Source organism: Helianthus annuus, chromosome 17, assembly GCF_002127325.2.
Source record: "Helianthus annuus cultivar XRQ/B chromosome 17, HanXRQr2.0-SUNRISE, whole genome shotgun sequence".
In the NCBI taxonomy this organism is placed as follows: Eukaryota; Viridiplantae; Streptophyta; class Magnoliopsida; order Asterales; family Asteraceae; genus Helianthus; species Helianthus annuus.
Window position 1 is genome coordinate 177,200,033 of NC_035449.2, and position 12,722 is coordinate 177,212,754.

The following is a 12,722-nucleotide window of genomic DNA, read 5'->3' on the forward strand; positions in this document are numbered from 1 at the left end:
TCACATACAAACTTACATACATAACTACATATAAACATACCTTCTCACATACATACGTACACACATAACTACCCACAACATACATACTCACATACATACATACATACATACTTAACTACATACAAACATACCTTCTCACATACATACATACATGCATACATGACTACATACAAACATACCTTCATAAAACGGATCATAATTACACACGTACATACCTTCAATCACACGTACATGTATTTACATAATTACAATAACACATGCGTACATACGTACTGACTCGTATTCATGATTACTTATTAGCTTAAGCGTATTTGGAAGAAGTTAAATCAATACATACATACCCACATACTTAGTTCATTACCTCGCATACTCGCCCCCACAACCCGGTCTTACCCACACATCATAAACACTTTTTAAATGCCCTTCGGGTATGATTCGGATCTTAAGAATGAGTTCCAAACTCATCAGTGACTTACCAAGCCTTTCGGTAGGGTTGAGGAACATTATGAAGACTTAACAAGGCTTAGAATGGGTCCACGGGGTCCGAATTCGAAGGAAAAACAAAGAAATTTACAAACTTTACATTTGTTTCTGACCTCCACCGTAAGCTACGGTGGCTACCGTAGCTTACGGTGGCCCCCAAAAGCCTACGGTAGCTTCAAACTGCCTTACGGCAGAAACAGAATTCCCAGCACCCACCGTAGCTTACGGTGGGCACCGTAAGCTACGGTGATGCCCAGTTCAGCCCCCATTTTAAATACTAAAACTCGCATAACTTGTTCGTTTTGCATCCGTTTCACTTGAAACCTGTTCCTAAACATCCGTAAAACAAGTCCTTACGTATTAGACTAAGAATCCTCATCCCGGGTCCTTAATCATTACTAGTTTTATTACCGTTACCTTACTTATTCTTATTTATTCGACCCGTTTGGTCCACAAACTACCTTTGACTATCTATATCAATACTTATCTTAATACTTTCAATCATTTCATACCATACATAGCTTCCCTTCATTTATAGACCAGAAAGTCCTTATGTATACTAAGAAGTGAGTCAGAAGTCACTTACCTTAAGCGTTAGTGTTCATGCTTGATTCCTCGCCTCCGCTTGACCCGTTAACCTCCCGTTCTTGAGTCCATGCTAATGTGATTCCTATCCTTTCATGTCATCACAATCACATTATGATTAGCATATTTGCTCATTCATACTAATATTCGTTTTTCCAACTCTTATCTACATTGACTTTCACTAGCACGCATACGACATGATTTGTCAACCACTTAGACCATATTAACGACATCATATTAATTTCATACATAATGTTGTATAACACATACAACTACATGATCACCTAGTCACATACACAATATACACAACCAATTTACACATACTTATGCTTTCATAACTCTACATTCGACAATCGCATTGTTCAACATTCACACACTCAAAATTATCATCTTACATAAGTACACGACATAACTCCAACATTATCACTTATCAATAAACTACGCATTTCACATTCGTACACATTCACTCTTAATCACCATAAATCAAGCGCATCAATTACATGGTGAGCATCACATCATTGGAGCATAAGGTACAAGTTCCCAATGCATAATTTTTACCAAACCATACATTCAAATCCGAATTCTCATATGGACTCCACCTTAAGTGTACTTAACTTATTATTTTGCTAACGGCTACACCATAAGCACCTTCTATACATAATTGCCCACAACCTTCATAAAATTTCACAATTTTGCTCTCTTAGGCATTTTATCGAACACTTGGCGGGTGTATTGCTAACAAAGCATTATGTACAAGCATTCTTTGCATATTCTTACTAACTCACATCAAGATCATCAAATTCCACTAGGATCATGTAATTTTCATACTATACCCATATTAACTGACAATTACTCGTTACATACAACATCATACATCAATCTTACATAACTAATGAACATGCATGATTATCCATATCATCATCTTCACTACTACAAGTGGGTTTCATCCAAAATCATCAAATTACTTAGAATCTTGCATAGTTCATGTTCTATATTGTGATTCTAACACATCTACATAATCAATTTCATACAATTTCATGGATTGTCCATAACCCACTTCATAGCAAGATCATCAAATCATAAAATACAACTTACCACATGTTTGCTAGGGCTAGATCATCAAGAAAACGAGTTCATGCGTTCGATTCTTGCTCCATAACACCTTCAGTTGCTGGATTTTCTTGTGGTTAGGGTTCATACCCCTTCTTCCCCTTTTCTCTTGTGCGACCGTACGCATACACACAACCTTGTGTGTGTGTGATTTTTGTTTTAATATATTAAGTTTCCTTTTTGGCCATCTTAGCCCCTCAAGTTTACCATACTTTCTTAGTTGCCACAAGATTCATTCCCTAACCTATTATTAGGCATTTAACTAGGTTTATTTACTTACTTGTTGTATTTTATTTAATTACACATGGTAACCTGCTAACGAATTTCATTATTCGACTTTTGGGGTGTTACAAATCTACCCCCCTTAAAGAAGGTTTCGTCCCCGAAACCTTTCTCATTTCCATTAGACACTAATATCCTTTCCCTTACCCTATCAACACGACCACTGGCCCATCTTAGTAACAACCTTCTATTTTCAAGAACCCATCTCGGAGTTTTTATTAGTGTCGCTTTCACTAATAGCGATAGCTTCCAACACATTTCTTAGCTTATGGTTCATTCATCATTCTATTATTTGTATATCCTGTGCAATATACCAATTGTTTGCTCGAAACGATTCCAACTTCCTAATAATAGCATTCCTTCCTGTTTATTTCAAATCTCATATTATCTTCGTTGACTATACGATCTAAATTCGTAATTTATACATGCACATCTACGTTTAATTTTGATAGATACGTCGTAGTGCTAAATAACTATCCATTCTCAATTCATGATTATTCATTAAAGTTGCCTAAACAAGCGCATCATACAGGTTCTTCATACGAGAGTCTAACCCATACCCGAAGGTTTCGCTCATAACTTATAAAACGTAATTCTTAATGACATGGTTCTCTCCTTATGTTATTTATAAGGAATTAACCATTCCATACTATACCATACTCCTTTCACCACTCAATTTGCAGGGCGATTTCAATTTACTAATTCATACTTATCCGTCATAAATTAAAACACTTTACTTACCTCGATTTCATTCCATACTACAACGATCCGTAAATCAGATCTGTCCACATTCTTCACGAGTACTAGCCATACCAGGCTAGATTCCATTCATCCATGTAATGTGCCTCCACTCGAACGCATCCTTCCACCAATTCTGTTGGTTTCATTACATCAAAGATTCTAACATTATCATCAAGAAATTTAACAGTTAGTACTTTTCATTTCTCACACGAAACTTTTTCATTCTAGTTACTTAGTTCGCCAACCTTCATAATTTGATCTTTCAAGGCCAACTAACATTTCTTATTTATCGTATATGGATAGAGATATACGTTCGTACTTCTTTCCATTCATGCTTACTTGCAAAATCATTCATTACGTTATTTTGGTACTCATGACCAAGCTTACCCTTCTCATTCATACTTAAATCATTGTCCGGGTAGTAGCCCGCCTTACATTATGACTCCTACGGATCGATTACTAACACATTTACACATAACAGGTTGTAAAACTTCTTTCTTTCATTTTAAAACTTAGGTTTGTGTGTGTCCATTACGATCATTCTCTTGTTCATTTACTTTGCATTTACTCATAGAACTCGTTTGACATAACTGCGGTCAATTATTGACACAATTCTGATGTGGGTAAATTTTATATTTTATATGTTTTAAACCCATCTTGCGGATTCAAATGTAACATCCATACCTTTTACTACTTCTATATTTTGAATCCCTCTAGCGGTTTCTAACCTACCATTCATACATTTTCTTCCTTCTACGATTTGAATCCGTCTCGCAGATTCAAGTATATCATTTATGCATTTCATTCCTTGAATCCGTCTTGCGGATTCATACATTCCCTTCGAGCCTTTCATTCCTTGAATCCGTCTCGCGGACTCAAACATTCCATTCATATCTTTCATTCCTTACACGTGTTGAATCCGTCTCACGGATTCAACAGATCATTCATACTTCATTCCTTTCATGCATCGAATCCGTCTCGCGGATTCCAACATATCATTCATACTTTCGTTCCTGAAAGTCTTACATTTCTTTTCACCCCCATGTCCACCTACTACCTAATTCTAACGGACATATCTGTAACAATTATCACGGTCTCACGAATGTCATACGTTTCTTGTGTACTGGCCAGGTACACAATCCACATACTAGTTTCGTGCCTTCGCGTAATCACCACCTTATGTCCGCAGAATTAAGTTTCGGCACGTGTAACATTTTCAAAACTTCCTTACTCTGTCATTATATTTCATTTAAAATTTTCTTTTACCTGCTTAATCATACCATTTCATGCACCAATAAGCTAAATCTACGTACCTCGGTCAATATGTCATATTACATACCTTGGTGCCAGCGTTAGACCGCATTTACAGATCATCCTTTCCAAGCAATCATGCCGACCTTACACATAACATACTGTTAGTTATCTTCACATACATACTTAAGCACATACTTACCTTGGCACCTACCCTTAGATCTTGATCGAGTCTCGGATTATACGGGTCCTTGGTCACGAGAGCACACTGGTTTGAGTTCAAGTAGTTACCTCCTTCTACTTGATTCTCTGAAACCAGGGCTCTGATACCAACTTGAAACACCCTAACACGCTTTAACTGAAAAGACGCAGCGGAAATTCGTAGCATAAAATTTTCTTTCATTAAAAGCGTTTTGACCTACTAGCAAGTTCATTATGAAACACTTTCTTACATTATATGCATCTTTTGTACTCATTTACATAATAAAAGCATAACTTATAACTATCATTTTACATAATCAACATTCCCGTACAATCTATCTCGTGACTCGGTCTTTAATCGCTACGCCTCATGGTGATAATCTGCGATTTGTACAACCTGCACCCACCACATATATTCACAACGTTAGTATACGTTATATACGAGCAAGATTCTTAATCATGTAACCTCGTAACGTTCTATCCACATCTACTTTCCATCACATCATCCTTCTAGAACTATTCATTCCATCCGAGTGTCTAATCTTTGACGAACTTCAATATAGCACCTGCACTACATTCATTCTCGAGGCATATTGTTAATAACATCAATACTTAAGTGTATTGAAACCACGTATGCATTACATACATAATTGTGTACATACATCCCTACTCACATAAAAACTTACATACATAACTACATATAAACATACCTTCTCACATACATACGTACACACATAACTACCCACAACATACATACTCACATACATACATACATACTTAACTACATACAAACATACCTTCTCACATACATACATAGATGACTACATACAAACATACCATCTCACATACATACATACATGCATACATGACTACATACAAACATACCTTCATAAAACAGATCATAATTACACACGTGCATACCTTCAATCACACGTACATGTATTTACATAATTACAATAACACATTCGTACATACATACTGACTCGTATTCATGATTACTTATTAGCTTAAGCGTATTTGGAAGAAGTTAAATCAATACATACATACCCACATACTTAGTTCATTACCTCGCATACTCGCTCCCATAACCCGGTCTTACCCACACATCATAAACACTTTTTAAATGCCCTTCGGGTATGATTCGGATCTTAAGAATGAGTTCCAAACTCATCAGTGACTTACCAAGCCTTTCGGTAGGGTTGAGGAACATTATGAAGACTTAACAAGGCTTAGAATGGGTCCACGGGGTCCGAATTCGAAGGAAAAACAAAGAAATTTACAAACTTTACATATGTTTCTGACCTCCACCGTAAGCTACGGTGGCTACCGTAGCTTACGGTGGCCCCCAATAGCCTACGGTAGCTTCAAACTGCCTTACGACAGAAACAGAATTCCCAGCACCCACCGTAGCTTACGGTGGGCACCATAAGCTACGGTGATGCCCAGTTCAGCCCCCATTTTAAATACTAAAACTCGCATAACTCGTTCGTTTTGCATCCGTTTCACTTGAAACCTGTTCCTAAACATCCGTAAAACAAGTCCTTACGTATTAGACTAAGAATCCTCATCCCGGGTCCTTAATCATTACTAGTTTTATTACCGTTACCTTACTTATTCTTATTTATTCGACCCGTTTGGTCCACAAACTACCTTTGACTATCTATATCAATACTTCTCTTAATACTTTCAATCATTTCATACCATACATAGCTTCCCTTCATTTATAGACCAGAAAGTCCTTATGTATACTAAGAAGTGAGTCAGAAGTCACTTACCTTAAGCGTTAGTGTTCATGCTTGATTCCTCGCCTCCGCTTGACCCGTTAACCTTCCGTTCTTGAGTCCATGCTAATGTGATTCCTATCCTTTCATGTCATCACAATCACATTATGATTAGCATATTTGCTCATTCATACTAATATTCGTTTTTCCAACTCTTATCTACATTGACTTTCACTAGCACGCATACGACATGATTTGTCAACCACTTAGACCATATTAACGACATCATATTAATTTCATACATAATGTTGTATAACACATACAACTACATGATCACCTAGTCACATACACAATATACACAACCAATTTACACATACTTATGCTTTCATAACTCTACATTCGACAATCGCATTGTTCAACATTCACACACTCAAAATTATCATCTTACATAAGTACACGACATAACTCCAACATTATCACTTATCAATAAACTACGCATTTCACATTCGTACACATTCACTCTTAATCACCATAAATCAAGCGCATCAATTACATGGCGAGCATCACATCATTGGAGCATAAGGTACAAGTTCCCAATGCATAATTTTTACCAAACCATACATTCAAATCCGAATTCTCATATGGACTCCACCTTAAGCGTACTTAACTTATTATTTTGCTAACGGCTACACCATAAGCACCTTCTATACATAATTACCCATAACCTTTATAAAATTTCACAATTTTGCTCTCTTAGGCATTTTATCGAACACTTGGCGGGTGTATTGCTAACAAAGCATTATGTACAAGCATTCTTTGCATATTCTTACTAACTGATATCAAGATCATCAAATTCCACTAGAATCATGTAATTTTCATACTATACCCATATTAACTGACAATTACTCGTTAGATACAACATCATACATCAATCTTACACAACTAATGAACATGCATGATTATCCATATCATCATCTTCACTACTACAAGTGGGTTTCATCCAAAATCATCAAATTACTTAGAATCTTGCATAGTTCATGTTCTATATTGTGATTCTAACACATCTACATGATCAATTTCATACAATTTCATGGATTGTCCATAACCCACTTCATAGCAAGATCATCAAATCATAAAATACAACTTACCACATGTTTGCTAGGGCTAGATCATCAAGAAAACGAGTTCATGCGTTCGATTCTTGCTCCATAACACCTTCAGTTGCTGGATTTTCTTGTGGTTAGGGTTCATACCCCTTCTTCCCCTTTTCTCTTGTGCGACCGTACGCACACACACAACCTTGTGTGTGTGTGATTTTTGTTTTAATATATTAAGTTTCCTTTTTGGCCATCTTAGCCCCTCAAGTTTACCATACTTTCTTAGTTGCCACAAGATTCATTCCCTAACCTATTATTAGGCATTTAACTAGGTTTATTTACTTACTTGTTGTATTTTATTTAATTACACATGGTAACCTGCTAACGAATTTCATTATTCGACTTTTGGGGTGTTACACCCGAGTACTACACGAGTTGCATAAATGTAATTTTGTATAGTAAAAAATAAAAATGTTATATCTTTAAAAACCCTCGTTTATTACACGGGTTGAATAAATCTAATAAAAAATTATATCTTAAAAACAAATAACGGATATACTCGATATACGATGGATTGGGTTATTGCGGTGATTATTCTTATAAATGTCACGTAAACATAGTGATTACCGTATTTGAGTTGAGAATTGAACATGAAAATATAAGTATAAAACCAGTAAACACCTTTTAAATATTTTTGAAATAAGTTCTACCCTTAACTATTTTAGTTTAATAAAATAAATAAATCATTTAAATTAACCGAGTTAGGGCTAAAGGACACAACTTGCAAGGGTTTGCAAACATCGAGTATGTTTTCTGTAATTATTGAAGACAAAGGACACAATTTGCAATAAGTGACATAAATAAAGGATGATTTTTGCAATTTACTCTATTTTAAAATATTATATATATTATCTCCTATGAATTGTTTAAATTTATATTAAATTTAACTGTATAATTATCTATAAAAATAGATGGATTCAATGAATAACACATTGTAACACCCCGAAAATATAAAATTATGATTTTATATTTTAAAATGGCAATAAACGAAATAAACTAACTAGGAATAAAAAATAACCTAGTTAGTTAACTATCTTGTAGTAACATGGAGTTTGAATAAAAACATCTAAAATAGAGAAGAACTAATAGATGAGGGGCCAAAGATGTTAAAGATGAACTAGTTTTAATAAAAACAAAAAAAAAATCCAAACACACATTTGAGTGTGTCTGGAACGATCAAGAACACAGGGGGCGACCAACTCACCCTCAAACCCTAGTTTCAACCATTTGATCAAATTGAGGGCTTTAATCTGTTCCAAATCGAAATCCAAACATAAAATAGTGATCACCTCAGTAAAGGGATCATAAGGTATGTAAAATTTCATGATTTGATTCCATCTTGAATTCTAGATGAACATATGAGATTCGAAATTGAGCTTGCATGATTGTAGTTTGGATGAAATTGTAATGAAATCATGTCTAGGAGTAAACCCTAGTCATTGGTTTGTTGAATTAATGCTTAAACTATGAAATTCATGATCATCCATTTTGTGTGTTTAATGGGTTTTGTAGAAACATGATGAACATTAGAATCATGAGTAGCAAACTAATGCTATTAGAATTCTATGAAGTTAGTTTTGATATTGAAGTGTTAATTAGACATCAAATTTGGAAAAAGGATGTTAAACTTGGTAAAATAACTAGTCATGAAACTAGATTTTCTAATTTGATAAAAATCGTGCTTATTAGGTGTTTGATAAAATGCCTAAGAGAAAGCAAAATGTTGAAATTTCGGACAAAAACGCATGTTTGATTGATATGGAAAAATATGCGTTGCGTATGATAAAAAAAGAGTTCTAAACGGTTGTGGTTGAACTCTATAGGCAAAGAAACCGAGTCTTCAAGCGGACAAGCCGGGGGTGATACGCGCTTGAAAGGAAAGCTTTGAAGGTACGCGACTTGTCGTCTCGTTACATTTATGTAGATAAGCTTAGTTGTAAATATGTTTAATGTTGTTATAGCGTAAATGGTTGCATTTGGTGAGTCTATGAAGTGATGGAACTCACTCGACAAACCAAACGGGTCAAAAGAAATAGTTGAAATAGGTATGATGTTGAGAAAGTGAAATCGTAATCCTTTGGTAAATCTAAGAAGTGATGGAAATCACTCGACAAACCAAGCGGGTCAAAGTAAATAGTTGGTTAGATATGTTTATCAAAAATATTGTTTAATAGTCATAATGGGATGTAAGTAAAGTGATGTAATTCACTAGACAAAGAACGGGTTAAACTAATGGTCAAAATGGTAGCGTTGGAGTGACTCGAACGCCACTCGTTAGATTGAGTTATAAAAGCAGAAACAATGGATTAGAAGGGATACGCTAAAATTGGCAAGCCCGGGATGGGGTAATTATGGTTAGAAAGCAATATCGACGAATTACGAAGGTATGTAACTTGACCGGTTACATTAAATGAATTGTTGTTAAATTATGCATAGTCGCATTTTAGAATAGAAATTGTGTTGATTGTAGTGACCATGATTGTTGCTTGAATTAATAGAGTTAAATTGATAAGGAACCGTTTGGTAGTCATCACATTGGAGGATTTTCCACAAGATGAGCCAACGGGTCGAATAATGGTGTAAATTGTAGTATTGGTGTCTAATTAGTTAGCAATGGTGACAATAATCACAAGAGCATTAAACCATGGAATTGGTAAGAATATGCGAGTGATGCTAAGCTCCAGATGTTGGGTGAAAACGCCTCAAGGTTACTATTGTATGCTAGTAAAGTTGTGTAAATATAGTGAGTCGAATAACTAAATAGAGATTTTAGTGACTAAGCCCGTAAACCAAATTTTCGGGGTAATAATTATGGTAGGCATGTTGGTAATTTAAATACGGTCGTGTAGGAAAAAGAATCACTAAAAACGGACTTACGGATCATGAGATATGGAAATTTTAAGTTGGAATTTGAATAATCATTGAGCTGGGAATGTGCAGCAACTGTTTAAACAGCAGGCTGTGAAAACAAGGGCTAGGCGTCACGCGAGGGCCCTTGGCGTCATGCGACGCCCCCCTTCCGGAAAATTTTATTTTTTTCTTGATTATTGACTCATGATACTTGTTATTATCCATTCTAGTATTGTCAAAACTAACATTTGATGTGGTTTTGACCTTAGGTGACTATGGTGAACTTACGGATGGCGATCAAGCAAATGTCCAAGAACCGAAAACGACTTTTGAAGCTTCCGCTATGTTTTAACCTTTGATAGACTTTGTTTATGGGGTGTAATCAAATTGATAAACAACTTTTGAATATTTTGACTTAGTCGTTAGTTGGCTAAGCTTTTGCTACTGTTGAACTTTACTTATGAAATCTAAGTTATAACTAGATATTTTCATCTAAAATGATATAAATTATTAATAAATTCGATTAAAATTAGACGGGTGTTACAAGTTGGTAATCAGAGCTTAAGGTTGTCAACAAAGTGTTCGGTTCAAGCTTGATCGATCGTCCGGTAAGGATTAATTATTTATTTCAGTAGATGTTATCCTATGTAAGTAAAAGAGATGGAAATTGATGTGGACGGGAAGAGTGCGTTAATACACTCAAACCCGGAAGGTGCACTAAATGAGAACGGTCAAAGCAAGTTACGAACTTGGTTAAACTAAAGCAAACAAAGTTATGTTATAAATGAGATGTTTAATAATTGATGTAAACGATATGGAATATGTGAAAAGTGTATGGGAGGAGTGTATAAATACGCTCGAACCTGGGAAATACACTAAGTAAGAAAGGTAAGGCAAGATATGTACTTGACCAAACCGAAAAAGAATAACACATTACTTATGATTAAGTGAGTGTGATATAAATTTCCGTATAATGAGATGGAAATGAATTAAATAAGTATTGATTAACCATTATGGATGTTTCAGTTAAAGAAATGTCTGCAGTAACCGGAGATGATTCGACATCTCAATTGACTGAACAAATGAAAGTTAAGATTTCCGAGGCAGTTGGAAAAGCTTTAGAAAATAGTCTATCACATTATATTGATAGATTACAAACCACAATCGTGCCGGTGGTGGACGATATGATGGCTGAATTGAAAGACAACATATTACAAGAAATAGAAGAAAGGAGGGTGTTGGATATGAATCCAAGTTCCGTAAAGAAATCCAAGTCTAATAAAGCTCCTAAGAAAGGAGTTACAAAAAGTGTGTTACATCAGTGCAAATTTTGTGGAAAAATTCACAAGGGCACATGTGGTAAGCCAAGACATAAGAAGTCTAAATGTCCAAAGAGGCTTGGAACCAAAGATGCGACCGACACAATGTCTGATGCCCAGAAGTCAAGGACAAGGTCGTTTTATATAACAGCCACAGAGGCTAAAGTTGAACCTGATGTCATTTCAGGTATGTTTCTTGTAAATTTAATTTAACACAAATTTTATCCGATGCGAGTGCGAATGATAGTTGCATAAGGGCATATATGAGTAATGAATTGGGAAAATTATGTAAAAGAAATACCTATATAAATGTGTATATATATATATGTAGATAAGAAAATAAATAATGGTGAGTATGTGAAACCGAGGTAAAAGTAATCTCGATAAATATTTCAACGGGAAGGAGTGCATGTACACTCGAACCCGGGAATGCGATGAAAGACAAGTGTCATAATGGGAAGGAGTGTGCGTACACTCGAACCCGGGAACTTAACGAAGTAAATAAATGTTATGTTGGGAAGGAGTGTAATTACACCCGAACCCGGAAAATTATAATAGTAGTGAATGGCAAGGACAAGGTTATACACTTGGTTAAACCAAATAAAACATATAGGAACATCGTTATATTGATAAACGATGTGAGAAAAATTCCATACAACGACATGGAATAATAAAAATGAAATGAATGGATTTCCATTATTGTTATAATGGAATGATGTCAACCATAGTTGGCAACAATACGGTATCCCTCATGACTGAGGAGATGCACGAAAGAATCTATGGAAAATCGGAAAGGCTATAGAAGCCGTTTAATCTCGGAATAAAGGAAAGGCTATAAGTCACTATAATGTCGACAAAGAAAGAAGGTTAACGAGTTGAGAAAAAGCCCATTGGGGTGAGTATTGCGGGTACACGTATTAAAATTTCATTAAGATAACACTGGGCAACAATTAGACAATGGACTGAGGCTAAGAATGAGAAATTAAGACTTGGGCAGAAAATACCCTCAAGGAAAACCAAAT

The 12,722-nt window shown here is 35.4% G+C and overlaps 2 long non-coding RNA genes across 2 annotated transcripts; one reads left to right on the forward strand and one right to left on the reverse strand.

Moving 5' to 3' along the window:
- Window positions 1-4,873: 4,873 nt before the first annotated feature.
- LOC110926065 lies at window positions 4,874-7,594 on the reverse strand. The gene is made up of 3 exons (XR_002584959.1): window positions 7,523-7,594; window positions 6,429-6,517; window positions 4,874-5,050 (listed from the first exon to the last, which is right to left on the reverse strand). It is a non-coding gene; the product is annotated as an uncharacterized LOC110926065 (long non-coding RNA).
- Window positions 7,595-8,708: 1,114 nt separating this feature from the next.
- Window positions 8,709-10,794, forward strand: LOC110920643. The gene is made up of 3 exons (XR_002581812.2): window positions 8,709-8,840; window positions 9,355-9,421; window positions 10,651-10,794. It is a non-coding gene; the product is annotated as an uncharacterized LOC110920643 (long non-coding RNA).
- Window positions 10,795-12,722: the final 1,928 nt, after the last annotated feature.